This window comes from Eleutherodactylus coqui, chromosome 1 (assembly GCF_035609145.1).
Source record: "Eleutherodactylus coqui strain aEleCoq1 chromosome 1, aEleCoq1.hap1, whole genome shotgun sequence".
In the NCBI taxonomy this organism is placed as follows: domain Eukaryota; kingdom Metazoa; phylum Chordata; class Amphibia; order Anura; family Eleutherodactylidae; genus Eleutherodactylus; species Eleutherodactylus coqui.
Window position 1 is genome coordinate 302,627,202 of NC_089837.1, and position 27,051 is coordinate 302,654,252.

A 27,051-nucleotide genomic window follows, 5' to 3' on the forward strand; every position below is an offset into this window, starting at 1 on the left:
TATCGGAAAAGATTATTGTAATTAAAGCGTGTGCCCATTCACGTCAAGGGGGAAAGGGAAAACAAAAAGGGAGCTTTTGAATATTAAAGGATTTATAGCTTTGCTATTGTTCTACTGTTGTTAGTGTTGTTATCTAGTCAAGACGCTGCGTATGGCAATGATCTACAGTATTTTACATCCTTCTAGATCTGGAAAGCATATGGGAGTTGCAACTAAAATACGTTAACTCTGCAACATCTGAGCAGTTGTATTTACACAAATGGGTTATACTCTCTTAACCCTTCTTTTAGGACAGAGCTTTAAATGTGCAGCAGGTACAATAAAGGTATTACTTCACGGTACACTTGGCTGTCATAATAACAGCAAACTAATAACACTGATAAGAAGATTATATAGATTTGTAAATATTACATAGATTACAGCAACTGGGGAACTTTCCAAAAGCTTAAATATTCCACCTTCAAGGAGTTGGCATTAATGATCCCTCTAGCTCCTATTCTGTGTGCAAAGTGAATTTACCATGAGCCTACAAGCATACTAGTGTTTATGGTGAGTAGCTACAGTTGCTTCTGTCACCATCATGTCATGTGATTGGGTTCGAAATATGGAAGGAATAAAGAATGTTGCTAGAATATAGGCTAATCGACCATTATGTAGACCAATATAGGTCTAGCTTCAGCTATAGAAGAACTTAATTTAGCAACTTGTGAGTGGTCACGTTGCCGGTGGATTAAGAGACTGAGCATATATTGCTGTACACAATAACAGTCTTTACTTGGCAGTTGAATCAGCGGCACAATCACTTTAACTTGGTACATGTTACGTGTGCTGCTGGGATCTGTAGTTCTAAGCTTCCTAGCAGCACAGCCCTCACAGGGTTAATTGATTGAGCCAGCAGGAAGTACCACACCTAGCCAGCTCAATCAATTAACCCTGCGAGGGCTGTGCTGCTAGGAAGCTTAGAACTACAGATCCCCGCAGCACACATAACAGTACACAGTTTAAAAACATTGCAAACACAATTTTAAATATTTTGTCAATCCAAGCTTTACTATTTAGCAACACCGTCTGAGTTTGTCAGCCCATGCAGGATATAGTCTCTGTCTCTTTAGTTACAGTCATTTTGTATATTCACAGTCTCTTAATTACTCAGCAGGCCTGGCATGGCTCCATGGACACTCTCAATAATTCTGCTGGTATGGATTCATGGTTTCTTACTAGAACACTTTCTCTCTTTCTAGATAATTCTGCAGAAAAATTACAGGAACTCCTCAGCTTGACGGATGGATGGGATGCATTTAATAGTGCAAGCAGAAATATTTAGGGCTTTTACATAGCATACCTTCAGGCTGCACTCAATCTTCAGGTCATATGTCAGATCTTGGGGTTCTCTTGCAGCCCACGGCTGTCAGCCATCCTTTATCTTGCACAGCACTCTCATGCTTGCTTATTTTCTAAACACAGCAACAACAAGGAATGAGCATGTATGCCACACCCTGACATTACCACTGTAAAAAGGCACCACCCTGTGGGGCAAGATGTGCCCTATTATTTGTCCACCAGCATCATATGCCTCACCCACTGGAATGGAGGCTATTCTGCACAATGTCCACACGGGCCACAACAAAGACTGTTACATAAATCAGTTGCATAATGCATAGCAACAATGGACAATATACCTCTGTAATAATGCAACAATCATCAGTAACTATAGCATTTCTCCTAATAAACCTTAGCATTTGCATAATAAACGTCACCATAATATTTTCCCCAACAGACTTTAGCATTTATATCACTTTCCTCAATAAATATTAGTATTCTATGTATTTTTTTAAACTAAACTCTAGCATGAATAACATTTACCAACTACACTAACTTTTTTCTACAAAATGTGGCTAACAGGGTGAGCATCAAAAAAGCTCCCCAAATAATGCCCACAACCTTAATACTAATGCTGCATAGTTAGATCAAAGCAACTAAGGTTGGTTTCACATCTGCGTTGGAAACTCTGGCCAGAGGTTCCATCACAGAACCACCTCAAAATACTAGAAGAAAAAATGCTGCATGCAGTACTTTTCCTTCCGTCCAAAAGCGGCCATCTGAGTGGAAACCGAACGGACCTGATTTTAGTCAATGGGGTCTGTTCGGTTCCATCCTAAGATGAAGCCATTTGGCCACGGGAATTCCCCTTTTCTGTTCCCCAAATTGAGCAGGAAAGCTGAACCTTGGACGCAGGTGTAAAACCACTCTTAATATGGTTGTTATTATTTACTCCATTATGTTGATCTTCTAGACAGCATCATTTATAGAAAGATCATTTTCTCAACTTAATACTCACCTCAGCTGCTACAATACCCCAAGATAGGTCAATCATAGTAGATTTGCAGGGATTAGCCACCTGGGACCCCCGCTGATCAGCTGATATGAAAGAGTTTGTGGAGGTCCGGAAGTCTTTAAATACCATTCAATTTTCAATGGTTCAGTATAGTAGTACAGTTATTCAGTTCAGAGGGATAGCGCTGCACTAGTACACTGGGCGACTAGTGAATGGATGGCATTTTGAGACTTCTGACACACCGCAAGCTCTTTCTGAACAGCTTATCTGTTAGGCAGGCTACCCATGTCTGCTGCCCTCTTGCTTTTCTGAGCAAATGCGGGCATCGCTCTGCTCCTCCTATATGAGTGGATTCCTAGCTGTGTACTTCCATCAGCACTGTAGGAGTTAATTCTCCCCAGTGTTCTTAGCCCAGCTGCAGGATAATAGGCTATTTCCCTCCTATTTAGCTGAGCTGGGGATCCTCCTCCTTGCCTGAGTATTGGTGTGAGTTTGTCTTAGTCACCTACCAAAGGTCTTCTGCTTCTGACTCTTGTGTCTGCCCTGATTCTGGGACTTATTATCTGGATTACAATTGTACTCTGCCTACCCCAACATTGGACCGGATTTTGATTGTAGTTCAGATTGTTTTGCAGTGCATTGCACCAGTGCCTCTGGCTGCCATGGGTCAGATGCCAGCTATACCTGGACTACACCAGGAGGAAGTGGCCTGCTCAGTTTCTCGCAGCAAAGACCAGATCCCTGTACATGGGTTAGTGGGTGAAAACCAGGGAACCGTCAGGATAATACCCTTGGGATTAGCCCAAATCCAAACCAGTTAGTTGGCACAGTGGATCTACACTCACTGCCCTTAACATTATCAAAGGTAGTGAACCCTTGCTAATTTGCTATTGATGACTTATGCTGTGGTAGACTAGTAGCGTTGAACTGGAAGACACATTTAAGGAGTTGATGAAGTAATCCTGGTATTTTGTTCTATTCACTTTGGTTATAATAACCGGAAAAAAATGTACTATAGGACTGTTTTAACAGTAGCACAATATTTTAGCAGCCCATGGGCTCGGTGTTCAGACTTTGTAACATCAGATTTCAAATCAGGGCAAAATCTGCATGAAACATGCATGTTCCCTGGGTTTCCTGCAGGTACTCTAAATTGACCATCACTTCAGCATGTGAATTCACAGTGGGACACAGGCACAGAGAATCTTATCAGTGCAGCCGGCTGATAACAGCCTGCTCTGCTGATAACAGCTGATCTCTCAATTCTAGCAAGCTAAAATTCAGCGATCAACGACCCGTGCATAAACACTGCACAATGTCAGTGCATTTAGGCAGAAAGAAAATCGCTCGAAAGATTCTTTTGAGCGAATTTTGAGCAATTATCGTTGTGTCTAAATCAGCCTTTAGCTTATCTTAACAAGACAAAATGCAATGTAAAGTAATTCAAAGTGTAAATATACAACCCGAATAGCACGCCACACTGTGATATCACGCTGCATTAAGAGTCAAACTAAGGAAAGACCCATCTGTACTGTCAGGCTCTTCCTAATTGTAATCACTAATTCTTACTGTAATGTGATGATGTGTGAAATGGGATATTTACAACTGTATTCTTTTTTACGGTTTTGGCTCATCTATCATCCTGTTATGCTATAGATAGATTATCCACCAATGTGGCTTGGATTTTGATCAGGCCATTTACCAACTATAATGTTTTTTCCACCACCTGGTGCTTTAAACTTGGATATCTAACCTCCAGATACAGCAAAGTTTAACATGACTTTTTGTGTGTTGTGACAACTTTCTGTGCCACAGTTTGTTTACCATTTCAATTGCTTTACAATGGGCTTTGTTCTGTTACGATAAGAGAACAGCAACACGATTGATTAAGGAAAAGCGGATGGATTTCAATCTGTGTGTATGTCCGTATTGCATCTAAATGCACTGCATCTCTTCGCTTTTTATTTCTGTATTCTATCCATTTTTTTCTCTTATGCGCAAAAAAGCAGAAGTTGGCCAATTTTTTTCTAGCATTACTTAGCAATAACCAGAAAGAAGCGGAGCACACAGATGTCATCGGTGTGAGCTCATTTTTTTTTTTTTTTGCATACCAATTGTTGCCATTTGAGAAATTTGACCAGAATGGGACCCGCAGTGATCTGCTTTTTATATGGACCATTGATCTATTTAAAAAAATGCATTTGTGCATAGCGCCATTGGCTGTAATGCGTCAGTCTGCTTTCTGTCTGTATGATGCAAATGGGGATTAGAAAAGAGCTAATAACTGCGCAATATCATACAAATAGATCTTTCTACATCAGATTAACAACCACAGTTGTCGGTGAGAATTTTTGTTGAGTAAGGTGCAAGGTATAACTGAAGGAGTGCAGAACCTACAATTTTTTTCTTCTTCCTGGTGCCTAAGTGGCCACAACAACCCAACTGTCACAAAAACAACAATAATGTATGGTACATGATAGTCGGCAAGTCCTGCTAAACATTTTAGATCAAGCACAGGAGCTTCAAGTTTCACTTTCTTTAATGTCAATAGAATGGCTTCAAGAATACCTTGTTAAATGATCACTGTTGTTTCAACAAACATGTTAATATGACAGTAACGCCATCGACTCATCATAATAAGTGTGCAATCATGACTACCGTGTTGCCTCAAAAATAAGACACTGTTTTATATTAATTTTGGCCACAAAAGAGGTACTAGGTCTTATTTTCAGGGAATGTCTTATTTTACTTACCTAGCAGGCTTGGTCCACATCCCTCACACTGCTCTCTGGAGGTCCACACTGTTCTTCAGTCCTAGACATTTGTACAACATCATTTCCTGGTTACGGCATTCATAAATCCTTCCTCCAGAAAGTGATTGCTGTGATTGATTGGCTAAGCAGTCATTTCATTGGTTTATTCAGTGCTGCATTGATTGTCTGAGGTGGGGCGCTCAAAGATCCAATGAACAACCATTGCGTTGTGGAGGAGGGATTTATGAATTAGCTGAGCCACGGAACAATGCAGACCTCTGGAGAGCAGCGTGAGGGACCTGGACTGAGCCTGCTAGGTAATGTATTCCTTTTTTTATGTAGTGTACCTAGGGCTTATTTCAGGGGTAGGCTTATATTTTAAACCTCCCTGAAAAATCAAGATAGAGCTTATTTTCAGGATATGTCTTATTTCCTGGGAGACACGGTAGTAATAAACGATTGGTGGAATAATTGTCTTGTGTCAGTATCTGGCCAATTTCAGGAAAATCATTGTGAATTCGAACAGACAATTCTGACTCCCCTTAAAGTCAGTGGGAGTAAAAATTAGGTTCACTAATTTGCCCTGTAGAAGGTCCCTAATGCAGCTATAGCCCACACCACCACCCCCCTCCACAAACTGCATGAGAATACAGACACATGTATGGAGAATACTGTTCTCCTCAAGCAAATTGGTCAAAATAGTGTACAGTTTTGTAGGTGTAGTGGCCCAAAGGCTATATATCTGGCTCCTCCATTTTAGTCATACATGTCATGCCTTCAGTGTAGATGCACTATGCAAATTGTCTTTTCTCTAGTTATGTGTATTGCACAGCTACAGCATGTAAGAGGTTAATGACTGTGAATGTCTGGGATATGTCTGGAAATTGTAACCAATTGTCTTGTCATGCGATTTTGCCCTATATATGTGTTTGCAAGAGCTGTGCAGAGAGCTTCAGCTTCTGTTCTGGCTGTCTGTTCTTCAGTTTTTTTTTTAGAGAGAGTGCTAGCCACATGGGGGTACCTTCAACCCTCATGTGGTGAAGGATGGAAGCTGAGGAGAGGTATCCTGATGTTCCCACCCCAAGTCCCTTACCTAGAAAGTGAGTGGAGAAGGGAGCCCACCGTGCAGTGTTCAAGCTACAAAGTGCAAGTGAGTGTCTGCGGAGTGTTTTATTCACCTCCAGTGTATCTGTCTAGAAGCAAAGTTGTACAGATAACTCAGCCTGCAGACCCGGTTTCATCCTTTGTCCCAGATTGAGTGTATTCTGTCCAGGAGCAGTGTCATACAGATAACTAGGACTATAGGCCTGGTGTCATCCTGTGTTCTCCTCCCTGGCCTAGCTTAACTGTTTTTCTGCACTGGTGTGTGAAAGTTCTCTTTGAAGAAGTACTCCTCTTCCTCCTCCTTCAAAAAAAAGCAGTAAAGTTACCAAAAAGTATGCCAAGGCAGACAGCAGGTCTGATGCTTATTTTAAAAGCAATGTCATAGAGTTTTGAAAGGATAAATTTTACCAGGTGAACAGAACAGCCAAGCACGGGCCTTCTCTAAGGAAAGGCTGTAGAGCTAGAGCTGTTTCATTTTGGGAGAAGTCGTTGGGTTTGTTGAGGGGACAGACAAGGTTGAATGTCCCACAACTCTTGGAGGTACCATGAAACATCAGCAATATGCCCTTGTTGCTGATTGGCTGCACAGTGAACCCTACAGCAGGCTGATGGGAAATTGGATCTTCCCATATTTTTTGCCAAAAGTTGGTTCAGACTTATCCGATTCAATTTTGCGAAAATCAGTCCAATTTTATTACCTAGCCAATCAAGATTAGCAACACTAATCAAGACGCCTTTGTTCAGAGTGGTATGATGGCTATTACCATGGCCTGATTTTTATCAATACTCTAGCTATCAAGGAAATTATAAGAAACAAATAGGCCAGCCTACATGGAGAGGGTATCTGCTGCCAAGGGATTGTCCTCTTGATAAAGGAATTTTTCCACCTTGGCGCTGAACCTCATATGGCTATGTTAGCAGAAAAATAAAATTATCGCTTTTAGAACACAGGGACAATAAAGTAAATGTGAAGAAGTGAAAAATGGCTCAGGAGTGATGGCATTAAATTTTGCAGACCTCCAGAAGTTTAGCACCACCCAATGTGGTTTCCACAAAACAACTGTGCCAAGAGTTCATCATTCAATTGTTTTTTTTCTGCAACACAATTTGATATCCTAATAAATCTCCTCTATATGAACTACAACACAGTTTCCAATTGAGCTCAATGAAATGCTAATTTCTAGATTCTACATACCAACGCAAATTTTAGTGCAGATAATCAATGCAAAGACATTTAGTGTGAATGGGGCCTTATTCTGTATCATCACATGCTCCTGCCCAAATGCACCAGTAGTGTGCCCCAAAGTCAAGTATTTTCGAATGCATTACCATGCGTTGAAGAATTTATTATGCATTATTCTTCTTTGTATGGTAATTTAATTAGAAACAGGCTATAGTAAATCCCCATTTACACGAGACAAATGTCAGGCAAGCGATGCCTGACACTCGTCCCCGCATGTACTCACTCCAGTGCTGTTACACAGGAGCAAGTATTGCTGGCTTGCAGCCGGACAGCTGGAGATTTCACTCCATGCTTTTTCCATTCACTTATCACAGTAGCTGTTCAGTACTGAACGACTGCTGTTTACACTGAGCGATCAGCATTCAGGATCATCGCTCATCATTTAGGCTGCATAAAATTCTGAAGATTATTCAGTATGAACAGCAGCCGCTAAGTACTGAACGACCCCTGTTAAAGTTAATGGAGGGGGCAGGGGAGAGCGAAGAATGAAATCTCCTGCAGCCGCCCCGTAGTGAGCCAACAATAATCGCTCCTGTGCAGCAGCATGGGAGCTAGCATGTGCGGGGACGAGTATCAGGCATTGTTTGCCCTACATTTGTCCCATGTAAATGGGGCTTTATCCATGGTGAAATGCCTGTGTCTTGTTGCACACGTTTTTTATCCAGGTGGCATACTACTGGTACCATGTGAGGATGCACACTGGCATGGAGTTCTGCCCTAACTTACTCCAGTTTATGATATAATGTATAGTAAATCTAATGGTCCAAGGGTGGCTCCGTTCTTTCCACTTTTTAAAAATTTGAAATGTAAAAGTGGAATAAAAATCAAAGTTTGCAATATTTTTGCTTTAGGCCGTCTTCAGACAAGTGTTTTTTGCAATATGCTCGCTCCTGTGCAGTGAATGAGTGTATTTTGAGCACCCTAAGTGAATGAGTGTATTTTGAGCACCCTAATTTAAAGAGCTAATTAGCTTAAAGATGTGTCATGATCATGGGTATGCGTAGGGTTTAGTGCATGCAGATGTACATGTGTGCGCACCTCTCTTTTTGGTGCGACAATATGCACAAAATAGAGCTGGTCCCATTTCTTTGCACCTGTGAAGATATTTTGTAGACTGTAATACAGAACTGATGAAAATCTACGGTATGAATCTATTTACATGGCTGTAATTTTCATGGCCATGTTTTAAAAAAACATGATGAGCTACTTTTGTCCATTTTTATGACAAAAACATCCAATTTAGTCTATGAAAACGGATTAAAAAAGAGATGCATCAATATTAGGCCTCCTGCACACAAGTGTAAACGCTAATTCAGTGTATCTGAGCAGGGTTTATTTTCTGCACATAATGGCATATATTTCTCTTCTCTTTTCTTTCACAATAGCTGCCCTTAGCGCTCGCATAAAATCCTGCTTTCAATACTTCATGCTGTCATCATTGACCCAGCCCCCTGTAATCACCCATAAATATTCCACAGGTCCGGAGCGACGCTATCCTGCGGTGCTTCTGGTACTTTCTGGGTTTGTGAGAGAGGAGCTGAGGTTGGTGACGTCTTCTGATGATGGGGATGTTCTTTTGCCTCGGTTGCTGTCGTGCAGATTTGGGCTTTTACGTGATATGGCGAAGGTTGTTTCTAGATGGAGGAGTTGGCAGTTCTGGGTTCCTCCTCTGGTGTTGCAGTGTGCACGTAAGGGCATTTCTATACCATTTATGCTGACTTGAGGTGCCATCCGGAAAAGCTCATCACCTTCTGTTGTTTGTCGATCTAGCAGTTCGATAAACTTCTGGTGCAGTCTGGACTTACATACAGTAATATGTGACGATGCATATCATCTGAGGAAAGACTCCTAGTCACCCAGAGGTAAATCAGCAAAGCACACTGCAAAGTTTCTGTTCCATGCTTTCTGCAGGTTTCTGGCCACTGGGAATTCGTATACTTCCCTGAATTTTGAGTTTCTATTGGGGCGATCTACCATTTCTGGATTCGTCAGGAAGACCTTTGATGTCCTTTGGCAGCGTCTGCTGCCGTTGGTGATGGCTCTGCCCTCTCATCTCGATTGATAGGATATCGAAGAACGATTCTAGGATGCTGCGCAATTTCCGAACTGCATCAAAACGCTGGATGGCAAACAAATCCATGTTAAAAAGTCGCCGCGCACAGGGTCCTGGTATTTCAATTACAAGCAGTACTTCTCAGTAATGTTGTTGGCTGTTGCTGCTAACAACTATAGGTTTAGACCGGTGAATATCAGTGTACATGAAAGCATTGCGGATGCTCACATTTTCAGAACCTCCACAATGGGGCAGCGACTTTTGGCCGAACAGCTCTCCCTGCCAGAACCACGGAACCTTCCTGGCTCTTCAGGTCCACCTGACCCATTTGTCCTTGTAGCAGATGAGGAATTTGACCTCACGACTCATGTTCTGCATTCCTTTGCTTGAAGGTACCTGGACACCAGGAAGCAGGTGTGTAATTAAAGGCTTATACGTGGAGTGTGCCTTTGGGATTCTCACCAACAAGTGCAGAGTTTTCCACAGTGCCCTGCAGGTGAAACCTGAGAATGTATGTACCATAATTAGAGCCTGCATGGTCCTGCACAATTTTGGCCTGAACAACGTTTCTTTTTTTTTTCCAATTCCACCCCCCCCCCCCAAAAAAAACAATAAATAAAAATTATACAATACATTATATGCACCCCAAAATGATGCCATTAAAATATACAATTGCCTTTAGAAAAACAAGCCCCCATATGGTTATGTCAATGAAAAGATACAAAAATTATGGCTTTTTCAATACGAAGATTAAAAAAAAAGTTAAGAGTTTGGTCGTTAAGTTACAAAATAGGCTCATCATTAAGGGTTTAAAGGGGTTGTCCAACCGTTAAGACCCCAGTTACACTTGCACTTTGCTGCTTCATTTATTTCATTGGGACAGACGGAAGCAGCAGAGCACTTCAACTTGCTTATCTCCAGCAGTCCCTGGAGCAAATGTGCAACTGCTGCTGCTTACACTTCAGGACATGCCAGAACCCCATTCTCTTTGAATAGTTAATAACTTGCTTTGGTGGGATAACCCTTTAACAAGTGTAGATATTAAAAATTTAACAAATGATAGGGTTATATTTTTATTATTTATCAAACTAATGGAAGTGATGGCTGCCAAACAGAGGAGGAGTTACCATATCTATGTAGTAAGCTTGGTTCTTGCGCTCTATTTATATTATGAGCTTGTTTCTGGTGCTGTAACATGAAGTTGGTTCAGGTGCTGCATTTCTGTTATGAACTTAGTTCTGGAGCCGTATTTACTGTATGAGCTTGATTCTGGTGCTGTATTTACTTACGTGCATTATGCTGTATATATGTACTAAGGTTAGTTTTAATGTTGTATTTATGTTACAGAAGGGGAAATAAGCTGGTTAAAAAGGGCCACTACTCATGGTCCGGCCAGTGCTCTGCGCTTGCCCCCAGCTTACATTTTACCAGCCTGTTTGCATGTGTTGCATGTATAAACCAAAAAGATCATTTCTAATATATACATGGTCCTGGCTGATCTCATCTATTCAAGGCATTCCTGCAGTAGATCTTGGTTGCATTGCAATCTGTAGTAAAAGTCATTTTTTATGTAAAGCGTTATAAATCACATATTGTAAGAGCAGAAACGACACTTCTTACTGTTTTCAGTAATGTAATATTATTATCAGAGAACAGTATGTAGCTAATAAGAGCAACGCTGGCATTGCTGTGTTTGAATAGAAAAGCAGTCATTTTTCACAGGTGGAAGAAGAATGTTTAAGGATGATTAGACTTAGTGAAATAAATGAATGCACTGTACACTTTAATAACCCTTACACTGTACTTGGTGCTAAAGTGAAACGGAATATAATTTAATGCTTATCCAAGCAGCTTCTTGCCTCAAGACTCCCTACGGTGCTGTAAAACATCTTACAAAATTCAGTCTATGGATTGTAAGAACCCTTAAAGCCAGGGTCATCTTTTCAAAGAATAATATTTAGCATATCCGGCCCAAGTCTTCTTCAAGCTCATCAGTGCGCACAACAAAAGCATGAGCCATGGATCCTGCTAATTTCTCTCCTTAAACGATGGACCATAAATCTAGTGCCTGACTACTTTTCATTTGGAAATATTGATGGGTGTTAAAGGGGACCAGCTATGACCATCATGATCTAAGTTATGGTTTTCTTGTAGTCGTTTCCCAGGAGCCCGGGGAGGTATTTTATTATACTTATCCACCTCCCGGTGCCCATGTTGTCAGCCCCGAACATTGGCTGCAGACTGTACAGCGGACTCAAGGGACAATAGGAGTGTGTGCACACAACCTGGAGCTTTGAGTCTGATGCATGGTCCGCACGCAAAGTGCATGGTCTGTGCCATGATTTTCGGGGGTGAGAGTGTGGGCATCATGAGGCAGGTAAGTATAAAAAATACCTCACTAGTCTCCTGGGAACCTGTCCTATGAGCACCATAACTTAGTTTACAGTGCTCATAGGGTAGTTTATGATGTTCATAGCTGATAATTCAGAAATGGTATTGTACAGGTAAGAGGTGGACTCACACTTTCCCCCTTACAAAAATGTGTTCTGCAAGAATATTTATGTGCACTGCATGTGATGTGTTGCACTGCGGTGTATGTTATGTTGCACTGTAATGCATTTTGAAAGTGTAGAGTAGGAGCTGGTGAGGTGCAGTCTCAGTGGTGTCACCATTCTTATCTTAGTTGATGACATTGGGAGCGGCATCTTTGGATGCCATACTGCAGCAGGAGAAAGTGGGCTGACATGACGGACACTGTTATACCAGCACTGTTGCTCCGCAGTGTCCTTTCAGTGAAAATAAAGGGTGTCCTTAAGACTGTATATTTTAACATTTTCATGGTTAGTGTGCATAGTAGAACTACATGAGCAGTATGGGTGCTTTCACATGAGGCTGATTTTTTTCCCCATTCTACATCCAAATCCAAAGCTTGGTCTGCCTCTGCAAAATCTTCCCCAAAAAATTTAATGACAGAATCACTGATTGGGCTGATGAAGAAAATATGGTAGATATAGTATAACTTGACTTTAGTAAAGCATTTGACAAAGTATCTCATGCCATCCTTTTTGAAAAAATGACCAAATATGGGATTGACAAGGTAACTGTTAGGTGGATTCGTAACTGACTGAGTGATCGTACTCAGAGTGGTCATAAATGGCTGCACATCCAAGTGTAGGAATGTATCAAGTGGGGTACCACAAGGCTCGGTCCTAGGCCCAGTATTGTTCAACATTTTTATAAATGATCTGGAGGAGGGAATTGATGGGAAGCTGATCAAATTTGCCAACAACCCAGAGCTAGGAGGCATAGCTAACACTATAGAAGAGAAGGAGCTGATTGAAAAACATCTAGAAATTCTTGGACAGTGAGTGATGACTAACAGAATAGAATTTAACAAGGAGAAATGCAAAGTCGTACATCAGAGCAAGAAAAATGAAAAGAGCACATACAGAATGGGAGGAATTAGGCTAAGCTGCACATGTGAAAAAGATTTGGGTATACTAGTAGATCACAGGCTGAACATGAATTAACAATGTGATGCAGCAGCAAAAAAGCAAACACAATTCTGGGATGTATTAAGAAAAGCATAGAGTCTAGATCACGTGAGGTAATTATCCCCCTCTACTCTTCCTTAGTTAGACCTCATCTGGAATACTGTGTCTAGTTCTAGGCTCCGAGATTTAAAAAAAGACATAGACAAACTGGAATACTGTGTCTAGTTCTAGGCTCCGAGATTTAAAAAAAGACATAGACAAACTGGAGCAAGTTCAGAGAATAGGTACCAAGATGGTAAGTCATGTCCTATGAGGAACGATTATTAGAAAAAAACTTTTTCACAGTGATCAATGAGTGGAGCAGGTTGCCACAGGAGGTGGTGAGTTCTTCTTCAGTAGAAATCTTCACAGGCTGGACAAATATCTATCTGGGATGATTTAGTGAATTCTGCATTGAGCAGCGGGTTGGACCCGATGACCCTGGAAGTCCCTGCCAACTCTATGATTCTATGCTGTGAGAAGCACATAGAATAAGAGTCTGGAGTCAGAAAGTACTCAGAGGAGTCACTGCGAGCATGATAGAGTTGAAGAACCGGGTGTATATAGGAGCCAGTGTCCGTGTATTACTCTTGTAACATCTTATTCGGCTTCCAAGTTCATCACTTTACTACGAATGGTTGTCCCCCCAGTGAGTGCTGGGGTAGAGAAAGAGGAGGGAACAAGTGAATCCTGAATCTGTAATGAACCCTCCTCCTGAAAGGCAGAACAATACAAGAGGCATCTGGTGAACAGAACAAAAGGAGTGTGGAAGAAATTGTGCAAGTTGACTGCGTTTTGTTCTGCAAGCTAAAAGACTCTGAAATTGAACCCTGTGGACCATGTGCTGCTCAGAGATGGTTGTCTAGAGAAAATGCAAGTGTTGGCAGTGTGTCAAATTGTACGACTGTGAGTAGTGGATGTCGAGGAGTAATTCCTTGAGAAAAGTAATTGAAATAGGGGATAGCCTCCCTTTGACCCATAGCAGCACCATTTGTTAGGACAAGAGCCCTCAACCACGTTAGATGCACCCTGACCCACAGGTGAATTCTTGTTGTGGTACATAGTTCTCTTAGCCTGAGGCTTTATTCACATGGACATTTTATCACAGCAATTTTGCCGTGAAAAAAACGCCAACAGAAAATCGCGACCATCTAAAGCATTGAGTTTCAATGCATTTATTCAGATTTGCAATTTTTGGGAGAGTAAAATCGTCCGGCTGGAAAAAATAGTGCACACGGTGTGCATTCTGGCTGGCAGCTTTTACGCTGACCGTAAAAGATAGGTCTGGACCTATCTTTTGCCGAAATATGCCGACTGGTCCCATAGAATCCTATAGGAGCCTATGGGAGCTACCGGAAAAGGGAGGTGGGAGAGAGTTTGGCAGCGGCTGTGCTAAACTCCCTCCCTCTTCCCTCATCCCTCACCCTCACCGTCCCTTGCCAGCTGCCAGCAATGGGCAGAGAGGAGTCAGGAGTTTAACATGCTAACTCCCGTCTTCCCACCTCCCTTTGCCAAGAGCCAGCAAGGGGCAGAGAGGGGGAGGGAGTTTAGCAGAGCTAAACTCTCTCCCCCCGCCCAATGGTATTCCAAGCTATGGCATATATGTGCCACAGCCCCAGCCGTCTGAGCGGGTGACAAAAAGAGAGATGCAGCCATGACTTGATCGCTGCTGCCTCTTATTCATGTGATTTTCATCCGCAATGTGTCCGTGACGCATGCGGACAAAAATCGCATCGCCCGTTTAAAGGAGCCCTTAACATAATGTTGTTGAATGGGGTTCTGTACCTGATTTTATTTTAGAGATAGTCTCCCACCCAGTATGCATGTACCAGCTAAGCTTTGTACCACTATGAGTGCCTGTAACCATCAAGTTTAAGTGCTTCTCTGTGAGATGAATAAATTAATTTTGCTTGTTCCAGCAACATTCCAGCAGGGTGCCACCCCCTTACATTCAACACTGATTGCCTCTTCAAAATGAAATGATCCCTCTCATGTACAAATGTAGCAACTGTTACCTTGTCAAGAGGAGTTTTACACAACTAGTACAAGTCATGAGGCACCACAACAATGTTTCTCAACTCCTGTCCTCACGGACCCCCAACAGGTCATGTTTTCAAGATATCCTATAGTAAGAACTCTGGGGCAATGTCTGAGGCACTGACAATAATGACATCACCTGTGCAATACTGAGGAAATCCTGAAAACATAACCTGTTGGAGGTCCCTGAGGACTGGAGTTGGGAAACACTGCACTACAGTATTTACATAGTGTACCTGTCTATTATACAGGGGCAGCAAAGTTCAACATAACTTAACACGTTATAATAACTTCCTGTCACACAATTTGTTTACTCATTCTGTTACTTTAGGGTGCATTTAAATGGACGATTTTCACGCACGATATCTAGCCGTTGTGAGATGCCATTATTTTACATGGGTTAAAGGAGATGTCCCGAGGCAGCAAGTGGGTCTATACACTTCTGTATGGCCATAATAATGCACTTTGTAATGTACATTGTGCATTAATTATGAGCCATACAGAAGTTATAAAAAGTTTTATACTTACCTGCTCCGTTGCTGGCGTCCTCGTCTCCATGGAGCCGACTAATTTTCGCCCTCCGATGGCCAAATTAGCCGCGCTTGCGCAGTCCGGGTCTTCTGCAGTCTTCTATGGGGCTCCGTGTAGCTCCGTGTAGCTCCGCCCCGTCACGTGCCGATTCCAGCCAATCAGGAGGCTGGAATCGGCAGTGGACCGCACAGAAGAGCTGCGGTCCACGGAGGAAGAGGCCATCTTCAGCGGTGAGTAGAGAAGTCACCGGAGCGCGGGGATTAAGGTAAGCGCTCCGGTGAGCTTTCTTTACCTCCCTGCATCGGGGTTGTCTCGCGCCGAACGGGGGGGGGGTTGAAAAAAAAAAAAACCCGTTTCGGCGCGGGACAACCCCTTTAATCTACATGGGCAATTTTCCAATCACAGTGATGCTGCGAGATAGAAGGCTCACAGCATGACCTATTTTTGGGTGATATCAGCAATTATTTTTTATGGAACCGAAAGCAATTGCATGCGTGAAAACCACATGTGAAAATTGCATGTGCAGCGATACATTCTTTCTCACAAAACACGTGCCACTCAATGGCTAAATTGCAGATTTACAAGTATAATATCGGTTCGAATTTGTCAGACCTATATTGCATTCGTCTGCGTAATTATGGCTTTCTGGCCCTTTTACATGAGACAATTATTTGTTCATAATTGTTCATATTCCTGTGCTTCTGCCGGAATTTGAATGATAATTGTCCAATGTAAATACATGCAGCGACAGAAGGAGAGTTGTTTAGTCATTCAATTTTTGCATGCAGAAAACTGAACAACTACCCGTTCAGTGTAAACAGCAGTCCAGTTCTGAACACCTGTCTGCTTACTGTGAATGGAGGCAGGCGGGAGGAGAACACTCCTTGGTCCTCTCCACCTCCGTGCTGTGGGCGATGCCAGCGATACTGGCTCCTATTTAACAGTACAGGATCGAGCATCACTGGGACAAGTGTCGGGCATCATTTGCCCACCAGCAGTCTAAAAGGACCATTACAAAGGCTATTGCTTTAAGAAAATAGAACAAGAGCTTTCTAAGGTCTTAAGATAACTTTCTGCGACTATTTACTGAAGACAAGTAAAACTCTGCTGCATCTGTACTTACTATTAGAACAGCGTTCTACACAAATAGCGTAGTGCACCGTGATGGTCTACTCTAAATGTGTACCATGCTTGATTGACTTTAAATAGTTTAGTGTTAATTAAAACAGCTTTAATGCAATTAACCTATTATCTTGTGTTCTAATTCCAATATAATCCTGCTTCTGAATAAGTAATGACAACTCCGCTCAGTCACGGTCTTATCGCCAAAATCGCTCCTCCATCGGTAGCAGCGGCTGGGTGGAGTCTCAGCCACAAACCAATACATGTATGTGTAAAAACAGATTAAGACCCCATTCACAAGAGAGTTGTTATGCAGCTATTTTGACAAACGTCGGCCAAAAATTGTGACCACGTGAAGCATTGGATTCCAATGCATTCATTCACATTGGTGGTTCTGGGTGCGTGAAAAAAATTACACCATAAAAACTTCAAACATCACCATTTTCGGCCACCGATTTTTCATGCTGCGTCAAAAAATTACCTATCTTTTGATGGAAAAACACTGGAGGCTCCCAAAGATTCCAATGGGAGCTGAAAAAAGGGGGGAACTTACTTAACTGGCCCTATTTAAGCATTAGAAGTCATTACCGGGATTTCTCCTGACGGAATTCAACACTACAGTGTATTTTCATGAGATACGCCCGTAGACGAGAAAACACTAATTAACCGCGGGACTCGATCTCGGCTATTCCTCCTTGATGTGATTTTCGGCCGCGATGCGGCCAGTGTGAAAGCGCGTCACCTGTTGAAATGAGGCCTTAGCACAAGTCCGGCACTGCTGACTATATCTATTTGCCTTCAATATGTCGTGTTTATTCGCTGTTCACTGAGACCAGTCACAGGCATCCTCCAAGAGAAATAAGCGTGTGCCACAGATCGGCACTGTTGTATTGTAAGCTGAGCCTACTTTCCTATTGCAACTGCAAAAAAGAGGCCATTGTAAGTTGATAATATAGCAACATTAGGAAATATGATATGAAATACTATCAATTGAGAATTTATCTTCCTAATGAATCTGCCTGAGAATTTAATAGCGTAGTCACTAGATAGGACCCCTATCACTGGATAGGAAAAGGGATCCTATCCAGTGACTACGCTAATACTCCTATGGGATCCTCTCCCCTCCAGTGATTCTCTAATACTTACATGGTGGGTTTCCTTTCCACAAATAAAGGGGTCCTATCCAGTGACTACGTCTGAGAATGTATTGTGTACCACAGACTTTCAGTGAAAAATGTGACCTCATTGGTTCTTCCTTTGCGCACTGCAGTCAACTTACTGACCACCAGAAACCCGTTAATAAAGTTTCTTCTTCGCCGGTGCTAGGGTATGTAGAAATGACACTTACTTTTATCATGAATCCTTTTTTTACAGTATGAATATCAAAGGTAGATTACTTTGTATAAGCCTGGCTGCCTTCCAAAGCTCTAAGGCCATCAGAGTACCTGCCAAGTTTATAATTTATTTTTGTGAGTTTTAAAGTCATTGTTTAGTCAAGGCCAATCACCACAAAGGTAAAAATGCTAAAGTGTAATCCCCACACTGTTATTTATACCAGTCACATTGTTTTGTTCCAATAAAAACCATGTCCAAGGGTGAATTAGGAAATCATAATAATTTATGTAGTTACAGCTTCTTATTCTGTTACAACCTTAATCAGGATTTAATCTTCAAAGCCCATATCAGATTACATTTCTTTTTTTCTCTGCTTGTATAGAAGTTTTAAAGTTAATAGGATAAAATATCACAGCTTAGACTATAGGATGCTATTATGTGTAACCTTTTTGTAATGCATCTACGAGAATCTCTGACACTGAGATGAGCCACCAGGCCGCTTTCCAGGGCCACTCCCCTCCATTTAGTGGTTTCCATCTTGCACCCATCACAAACTTTGTGTGACTTGAACTTATCAACATATTTCAAAACTCTTAATACTTCTAGTAGTAGTTATTTTGCTTTGTTGACTCTAAGAGCTCATGTATTAAATGGGTTGTCCAGGGAGGGAAAATACAAGCCAAGTGGTGTCAGAATCTTCTCCTCCAGCACTATTCTGAGAAAGCGTCATGTTGCTTGTGACATAATCACAGGGGTATGGCTGTTCAGCTCATTTCAGTAGCTAAGCCAGCCCCTTCTCTGAAACTGCATTGGCTGCGACAGAGAAGTTGACTGACCTAGTTTTTAAAATAAACCAAACAGCCAGCTACCTGCAGTATCGTCACTGGCAATAGAAGGGCCACACCACGTGGACCAATGTCAGAACTAAGTCTGAAGAGGAGGTGCCAACACTGCTCGAATATTTCCCCTCGCCTGACAACTCCTTTAAAGATCCATGTAGAACTTCAAATGAACATAGAGGTATTTCCCATAAATTATATACCAAAAGCATTGCTTCTATGGAAAAACAAGGATCATCATGCTGCACATATAGGCTCATAATATGGACTCCGTACATAAGGCCCCCGTACATATTAAATAGTCACCTAAACCTGCAAATATGGATGGAGCTAGATGACTCTCTAACATGTATGGGGCTTCAGATAATGTCAGTGGAACGAAGAATCAGGAACATTTAATTTCAATGCCCAATCAGTCTCTTTCCAGGAAAATAAGCCAGTGCCACTGCTGTCTGGCTGTGGCTTACCTCCATAAACACAGAAGCGTTCATCCAAATCAAATGTTCACGTGCATGGGGGAGCTGGGTGAAACAACTGGCGTATTTGAACCTAGGGACTCCGTGTACTGCTATTTAGATCTTTAATCTATTTAAACGTAATTTCTATAAATTGTTTCTTTACTCTGCTCAGTACCCTGATTTTCTTTAGATATTCTAAATTGTTTGGTAGATGTCTTACATTAAAGATGTATGTTATTTGATAGATGCTTTTACCTGCTGAAACTGCAAGGAAAATGTTTGGGTTGCTGCAGATCTTATCTCCAGCTGTTTGTTCGGTGAGCTTCAATCTGAAAAAGGGTCACCTACATGAGACGACTTCTTTAATGGTAAGTAGAGATGAGCGAGCACAAAAATGCTTGGGTGCTCGTTGCTCGAGTCGAACTTTTCGTAATGCTTGAGAGCTCGTTTCGAGTAACGAACCCCATTGAAGTCAATGGGGGGCTCGAGCATTTTTGTATGGGACCAATGCTACGCATAGGTGCTGACTTGTAAAACGAGAAAACATCAGAAAGTCATGGAAACACCACAGAAACGGAGAGGGAAGGGCAGGGGCAGCATGCATGGCTGCATATGAGGCTCCCAGATCCCACTATTAAGCCAAAATGGGGGCAAGAGCCTGGCGGTCACCCCACTAACAATTTACATTGGGCAAACCCTCATTAGCAAGGCACACGCGCTGGCACATCTTAGCTAAGCACCACACTACCTGCAACCAAGGACAATCACTGCCTGCGGGTGACACCGCTGCCCCTTCTCCTGGGTTACATGCTGGCATTGCAGTCTACCCCCCCCCCCCCCCCGCACGACCCTGTGTCCACAGCGCACACAAAATTTTCCCTGCACAGCGTTCAGCTGTTTTCATGCCATACGCTCGATTCATAGCCACACCACCCTCATGTCTATTTATAAGTGCGTACTGGATGAGGAGGAACCGGAGACACACACTGCAGAGGGTTGGCAGGGCTAGGCAGCGACCCCCTTTGAAAGTGTGGGCGATAGCCCACAATGCTGTTGTGAATTGATGATAAATTGATTTACGATCATCATTCCAATCCCATGCCACCTCCGTCACAAAATTATCAGGAGCCGCAATAGTGGGCATAAAGGGGACTCAGGTGCCAGCACTTCTACACATCTCCACAATGCAGCAATACTCTGTGTGGGAAGCACGTGAGCGGGCCCAGAGTCAGGCTCGGTCCCAGCCTCCACCTTGTGTGACCCAAGGTGCCGTGAGTTGCATAGCAATGGGAAATCCATGTGTCCCCACACAATTTGTTCTGTGTAGGTGTCAGATAGCTCAACACCACAATGGGAAGTCTTTGATTTCCTTGGGCTCGCCTATGCTGTGGGTGCACAAAGATGTTATTATACAGGAAGAAATCAGAGTGCCCAAACATGGCAGAGTTTCACCCCGCCAAGGACATCGGCCTCGGCCCACATTTCTGCCCTAGTCAGTCAGTGTATTTGTGCCAGACAGGTAAAACACTGCAATGAAAAGTCTTTGTGCACCCCCAGCATAGGCGAGCCCAAGGAACTCAAACATGGTATTACACATGAGGAAATCAGAGTGCCCAAACATGGCAGAGTTTCACCCTGCCAAGGGTCTGGGCCCACATTTCTGCCCTAGTCAGTCAGTGTATTTGTGCCAGACAGGTAAAACAACACAATGGGAATTCTTTGTGCACCCACAGCATAGGCGAGCCCCTGGAACCCAGGGAAAGTATTACACATGAAGAAATCAGAGTGCCCAAACATGGCAGATTTTCACCCCGCAGGTTTAAAGCTTGTGCATGCAGGTGAGTGGTGGCGTATTTCCGCTTTTGCTCCAACGCTTGGGTTAGCGACAGCTGAGTTGGTGCACTACTGCTCCCAGCCAGCCACAACTATAATGCACACGGTGAGATGTAGCCCTAAGAAGGACCGTTGGGGTTCTTGTATAGAGGATCAGGAGGACTGTAAAACTTTCCCTATATAAGTAGCTGTGTCCCTACACTCTGCCTTATTCACTGCACACACCGAACGGTATAACTGAAATACTTTGCAGTAGCCTAGGAAATGTTAGAGTGCAATTTCACGGTGAGAGCTGGTTGTACGGCACTGAAGGCTGAGAACGTTATTACTGCAAGACTGGGAACAGGCCTAGATGTGTAATACAAAAGTTGGTGCACTACTGCTCCCAGCCAACCACAACTATAATGCACACGGTGAGATGTAGCCCTAAGAAGGACCGTTGTGGTTCTTGTATAGAGGATCAGGAGTCCTGTAAAACTTTCCCTATATAAGTAGCTGTGTCCCTAAACTCTGCCTTATTCACTGCACACACAGAACAGTATAACTGAAATGGCCTGCACAGCCCTAGATGCTTAAAAACAAAAAAATGGTGCACTACTGCTCCCAGCGAGCCACAACAGTAATGCACACTATGAGGAGTAGTCTTAAGAAGGACCGGTGGGGTTCTTGACGACAGGATCCTACTCTAACACTGTCCCTATATCAGCAGCAGCACTTTCCCTAACCTCTGCCAGCATGTGTTTGAGGCGAGCCGCGGGCGGAACCAGTTTAAAGGGGTTGTCCCGCGAAACAAAGTGGGGGTATACACTTCTGTATGGCCATATTAATGCACTTTGTAATGTACATTGTGCATTAATTATGAGCCATACAGAAGTTATCAGAAGTTATTCACTTACCTGTTCCGTTGCTAGCGTCCTCGTCTCCATGGTGCCGTCTAATTTTCAGCGTCTAATCGCCGGATTAGACGCGCTTGCGCAGTCCGGTCTTCTTCTTTTCTGAATGGGGCCGCTCGTGCTGGAGAGCGGCTCCTTGTAGCTCCGCCCCGTCACGTGCCGATTCCAGCCAATCAGGAGGCTGGAATCGGCAATGGACAGCACAGAAGCCCTGCGGTCCACCGAGGGTGAGGATCCCGGCGGCCATCTTCACCAGGTAAGTAAGAAGTCACCGGAGCGCGGGGATTCAGGTAAGCACTGCCCGGTTTTCTTTTTTAACCCCTGCATCGGGTTTGTCTCGCGCCGAACGGGGGGGCTATTGAAAAAAAAAAAAACCCGTTTCGGCGCGGGACAACCCCTTTAAGTACTCGGAGGTCACCTGTTCTGCCCAGTCACCCCAGGGGGGGTGGTGAAGTCACAGCAGGAAGTGGTAATGCCTTCCCTGCATGTTTATTGGCTAGTAAATGGCGCTAAATATGCGGGGAAAGGAAATGCAATTAACTCTAATACCGTGTGGTGTTTGTCTCGAGAAACAAGCATCTCAAGTACCCTAATACTCGAACGAGCATCAAGCTCCGACGAGTGTGCTTGCTCATCTCTTATGGTAAGCTTATACTTATTGGAAGTGCTGTAGAATTTTTGACATGCTGCCACTTTCGACACGTGACCACTGGTCACATCATATGGAAGTGGCATTCAGGGATCTTCTCTGGCAACCCACCTTCATTCACTGCAAAAAAGACAGTCGCTCAAAAGTTGAGTCACTCAGTAGTCACTCAGTAGTCATTCCATTGAAATGGGACAACTAGAGACTAGTGAGCAAATTCTCACTCAGTTTTCTGTCTGGGGCCATACTTATCCAACAGTTGCCCTTTATCGCTAATTTCAGCAATTATTCTGGTGACTATCGGCCTTTGTAAAGGCACTTAAGGCTAATAGTCCATACATAAAGCACATACACGCCATACGTAATTAATTTGTAAACATTTGTGAATAGAGCCTCACTGTCATTTACGTACAATTTAGGATGTCATTCGAACAGTTTATAGTGCTATTAGTAAGGCAATGTTTAATATTTTTATTCTGCAACTTTTTTAGTAAATTTTATATTCCTTTTAGCCAGCATAGGCACCTGAAAAAATATGAAGAGCAGTTGACACATGGAAACATCAGTTTACGACTAGAGATGAGCGAGTATACTCGCTAAGGCACATTACTCGATCGAGTAGTGCCTTAGCCAAGTATCTCCCCGCTCGTCTCTAAAGATTCGGGGGCCGGCGTGGGTGACAGGTGAGTTGCGACGGGGAGCAGGGAGAAGAGAGGGAGATCTCCCTTCCGTTCCTCCCCGCTCTCCCCCGCGGCTCCCCGCCCCCCGCCGGCCCCCGAATCTTTAGAGATGAGCGGGGAGATACTCAGCTAAGGCACTACTCGATCGAGTAGTGCCTTAGCCAAGTATCTCCCCGCTCGTCTCTAAAGATTCGGGGGCCAGCGTGGGTGACAGGTGAGTTGCGGCGGGGAGCGGGGGGAAGAGAGGGAGATCTCCCCTCTGTTCCTCCCCGCTCTCCCCCGCGGCTCCCCGGCCCCCGAATCTTTAGAGATGAGCGGGGAGATAATCGGCTAAGGCACTACTTGATCGAGTAATGTGCCTTAGCGAGTATACTCGCTCATCTCTATTTACGACCATTGTCTGAGTTTTTTTTAGAATGAAATAGCGATTTTGCTATGAAGCACATCTGTTAATGAGCACACTTTATGTATATATTGGGAATCATTGATTATCGTCCACAATACAAACAGGTATTGTAATGAGTCCCTTAGAGAATGTGCTTAAAGTTTTCCTTGGTTTTAATGTCCTTGAATTACTATATGTCAGTAGACAAAAGATCAGGGGCATCAACTGATGAGGTAAGGACTAAAACAATCCTGAGACCGGATGTTAGCATTACAACATCTTTAATTAATGCCCAGAGTTATATAGCACTGAAGTTAAATACTGACCACTTAGCCTAGAGCGCATTGATTTATTTGACCACAAATAAATGGTGCACCTTTCTGCCCTGAGAAGTGTTTCCAGAAAGTTCTGCTCTGGAGACGGGACACATCTAGAATATGCTTGGAAAGAGGTTTTTCAGAGTGTTGATATTATAATAGTCTAAAATGTAACACATGAAAGAATTATTCTCTATTCGTATAATATACTATATATTAATGTATCCAGGGGTGTAACTATAGGGGATGCAGGGGATGCAGTTGCACCTGGGCCATGAGCCCTAGGCCTCATTCACACCAGCGTGTATTTGTGCGTGTGTATGTCCGCACAAAACCGTGCGTCTATTAGAACCACTAGTTTCCTATGATATGTTTACATGTTTGTCTTTTCCAGGTGTGCAAATTTGCGCACATGCAAAAGATAGAACATTCGCATGCTGGGAAGGTCCATGCTGTGCGTAAATATTCCCCGCAGTGAATCACCACATCACTGAACACTGTAACAGCTGTGGCAAAGGAACGCAATGTTTCCCCATTGCTTTTATTTGGGCTGCCGCTGCTGCCGGCGGCCCCATTGAAAGCAATAGGATGCAGGCAGCCACTGCAGTGATTTTTGGGGAAGGGCTTTAAATATAAGTCCTTCCATAAAAATCCTCCCTATCTGTTGGAAAAATAAAAATTAATAATCTGGCCGCTCTGTCCAGGCTCTGGAGTATCTTTGCTCTGGCATTCCTGGCAGTGTTCTGAAGCATTTTCCCTGGGGGGGTATTTAAAAGGCAATCACAGCAGTGCTCAGCCATTCAGTGAATGACAGCTGAGCGCTGCCTATGATTGGTTACAGTGCTCAGCCAATCAGAGACAGTGCTCAGCCATTCATTAAAATCAATGGGCAGCTGTGGCAGGGGATTCTCCATCCCCGCTGCAATCCTCTCATCACTGAACACTGTGACAGTGCTGCCACAGTGTTCACTAATAAGGGGACCATCGTGAAGCAGCTGCTCCAGTTAATAGGCAAACTTTCTCTGCAGTCTCCACATTAGCGAGGAGCGCATTTCTTTTTAGAATTTTAGAACTGTTTGAATTCAACCAAAAAAAATCTAGTACCAATAGAAAAATAGAATAAGAAATTTCCGAAAATAAAATTGAAATTGTATTATCAGTTGTGTTTTTTTTCACACCTGGTGTATAGTCAAGAATCTGAATCACATAAGAGTGACAGATAACGCTGAGTATTTTTCATAATATTTTTGGGTGTATACTATAGTTCTTCGTTCTATTAGTAATATGGAAGAAAGACAATGTGACATCCGTACTTTTACTTTCATTTGAGAAAAGGCATTAGATATACTTGGTTTGCTCTAGAAATCATTCATACAGGACACCATTACCTCATAATCGTATTCCCCATAAACCTTTTCAGCACCACAAACAGCTAAATTTATAGTCAGCTGTTGGCAACCATTTGCAACTTAGCTTTTCTGATGTTTCAGAGATACATAAAAAATATCATAAATATCCCCAAAATAGACACATAAATACGGAACTTCATATATATTTGTATACTACATCCGTGGTTCTAACAATAGTGGCATACCGTTTTTAAAACTAGAAACTATTTAATTTTGTTTTCAAGTTATTATTAGAGAGGATGTTATTACAGTCTGCTTTTAATCTCACTGTAAACTGCAATATACAGTGTATAAAAATTACCAAAGTCCAGTCATGTAAGAGTGGATCCCTCAGACACAAAAGATATGGGGGGGGGGGGGGAATTCCACAAGCCTTTAATGCAAGATATCTGCATTGTTTCCTGATCTATACTCAATAAGTGCTGCTTCTATATTGTAAGGAATCAATGAGCCCCTTAGTGAGCACAATACACCTTTTTACGGTCTTCACTAATGGGCTTTAAACCTGCACATACTACTTACAGCCAGACTTCTGCTCAAACAGCGAAAATGTAGAATTGTCAGATCCTGGCAGTTTAACCCTTTACTTGCCACAATCAATAGCAGCTGCAGCTTGTAAGCAGATAACAGGGGAAAGGGGCTCTGTCAGCTATCAGCACACCGCAGTGCAATGGCAAGGTGCCAATGGGTTCCAATGGCAGCTGGAAGGCTGATAAGGGCCTCCATATCTGACATATAGCTCAGCCTATTAATCCCAGCCTCTAGCAGAGTCTAATAGGCTGCTATTATAAGCTTAGTAGGATGCACTACATGGGTAATGCAGTACACTAGTGATGAAACAAATAAAATCGATAAATCGCCTGGGCCCAAATGGAATACACCCTAGGGTTCTAAGGGAACTAAGTGATGTGATAGCTAAACCGCTATTTCTAATAATTATGGACACTATCAAGACCGGGGATGTACCACTGGATTGGCACATTGCCAATGTAGTTCCAATATACAAAAAGGGGTTCAAAAGAGAGCCTGGTAACTACAGGCCGGTAAGTCTCACTTCAGTAACTGGAAAAATATTCGAGGGGTTTCTGAGAGTGTCATCCTAGAATATCTCAAGGAGAGCAAGAGAATAACTCCTCACCAGCATGGATTCATGAGGGGTCGATCATGTCAGACCAATATGATCAGCTTCTACGATGAAGTAAGTTCTAGGCTGGACCTGGGAGAGTCTATTGATCTTGTATATCTGGACTTCTCTAAAGCATTTGACACCGTGCCGCATAATAGACTGATATATAAAATGAGACAGCTCGGATTGGTTGAAAACGTGTGTATCTGGGTTAAGAATTGGCTCAGAGATAGAAAGCAGAGGGTGGTAATAAACGGTTCATACTCAGATTGGGCCACCGTCGCTAGTGGGGTGCCACAGGGTTCAGTATTGGGCCCCATTCTGTTCAATATATTTATCAACGACCTGATAGAGGGGCTGCACAGTAAAATATTAATATTTGCAGATGACACAAAATTATACAAGATAATCAATGCAAC